Source organism: Rhagoletis zephyria, unplaced genomic scaffold (genome assembly GCF_001687245.7).
Source record: "Rhagoletis zephyria isolate East Lansing unplaced genomic scaffold, Rhagoletis_zephyria_1.1 Rzeph_scaffold_56393, whole genome shotgun sequence".
Lineage (NCBI taxonomy): Eukaryota > Metazoa > Arthropoda > Insecta > Diptera > Tephritidae > Rhagoletis > Rhagoletis zephyria.
In genome coordinates, this window is record NW_016213445.1 from 1 (window position 1) to 1,772 (window position 1,772).

A 1,772-nucleotide genomic window follows, 5' to 3' on the forward strand; every position below is an offset into this window, starting at 1 on the left:
AGTAAATGTGTATGTAATTAGTTAATTGTTGAAAAAGAAAACTCCGCTTACTTGGCACGTGGCACTTCGCGAGTGTTCTGGCCTTAGCAATTGAGACTAAGGTGCGTGATCAACAAGTGTAGAAAATATATTCATGGGCCGATTGCCCGGTAACATTACAGAAGCAAAATTAAAGAATTCAAAAAGTGGTGTAAAACTTCCAAAATATTAAAATTAATAAAAAAATAATTTTTGGGCTTATGTGGCTCTGTCGGGGCGTAATTTGCTCAAAGAGTGCACCCTGTCTTGCTCTCTTTGTGCGTGCTATTCCCAGTCCTCGCGCTCACAATTCTGCGGTGTGGTGTTAACGTTGTGTACAATGCGTGGGTGCCTACACGTAGTTAACAGTGGCACCTATGTTAATACCGCAGCTGTGTTTCTGGCTTGCTGCCGTCCTCTGCTGGATTTGTTTCCAGATCGCTGGTGGTGTTGCGCCCTTGTTTATTGGGAATATCTACTTCAAACAGGTGGATTGTTGCAGGTAAGTTTCTGGTCGTTTATCGGTCTTCCGTATTTCAGTCCGTAGTTGCGGCTCCCTGGGCTAAAACCCGCGGTTGTCCTAAAGTGACAAAAATATATAAAATTAGTTACGCCCTGTCGGTTAACAAGTGGCGGCATGGGTAAATTCATAAATTTACCTCCGTTTCATTGTGTTGCGCATACATGGGTAGGTGCGTACTTCACATACATATATAATAGTACCCATTAGCATGTACGTACATATGTATAAATTATTATTTTGTGGCATTGTCTTACCTCAACTTCCAACGGGCTCTTTTCTGATAATATACTTTCGTGACTCAATCTTTACAAATCCGCCTCTTACGAACTTGATTTCACAAATATAACTTTATATTTTCACCTTTCNGCATTGTCTTACCTCAACTTCCAACGGGCTCTTTTCTGATAATATACTTTTGTGACTCAATCTTTACGAACTTGATTTCACAAATATAACTTTATATTTTCACCTTTCTTTTTGGTAACTTTCTCACTGCACATGCGTAAACCACACAAGATCGCAACTTTTATTATTTGATCCTGTTTCTGGGCTTACTCCGGCTTAAATAGAGAATTGGCGTTTGGGGCAAAAACTGTGATGTCCACTAGACGTTCGATCGAACCTACGGTTTTCCGGTAACTTTGCTTATCGAACCATAAAGTATATTATGGTGTTGCTAATGGTTTGGTGATTTCATGGATCTTGCTAAGGCGATTGTTGCATGCGCCACAGACTGCGGCCACAGTTGGTTCATCGATCGAGATGACTATGGGCATATGGTCTGATATCAAAGTCAGCATAGGTCGCCATGATCGCTGTTTATCAGACCAGCGCTGACGATTGTTATGTCTGATGAGCTGCAGCAGCTGCCTATAATCCTGGTGGGTGCGTCGTCGGNTGACTATGGGCAGATGGTCTGATGTCAAAGTCAGCATAGGTCGCCATGATCGCTGTTTTATCAGACCAGCGCTGACGATTGTTACTTCTGATGAGCTGCAGCAGCTGCCTATAATCCTGGTGGGTGCGTCGTCGGTCATTGTGCAGAATATCGAATCGTCTATCTGCTCAGCCAAGTCTGTTCCCCTACGATCGTTTGACAGGCGTGAGTGCCAAAGATCGTGGTGCGCATTGAAGTCACCTACAACCATACGGGTTTCACCTCTGAGGAGCGCACCTATGCCAGGGTCATGATTCAATAATACAAGGTTAGATAATTATTGACAGCTGCGGT

At 43.1% G+C, this 1,772-nt stretch overlaps 1 long non-coding RNA gene across 1 annotated transcript; it reads right to left on the reverse strand.

Moving 5' to 3' along the window:
* Positions 1-23: 23 nt before the first annotated feature.
* Positions 24-1,350, reverse strand: LOC108356278 (uncharacterized). Its single transcript, XR_001846592.1, has 3 exons — positions 1,011-1,350; positions 796-901; positions 24-598 (listed from the first exon to the last, which is right to left on the reverse strand). It is a non-coding gene; the product is annotated as an uncharacterized LOC108356278 (long non-coding RNA).
* Positions 1,351-1,772: the final 422 nt, after the last annotated feature.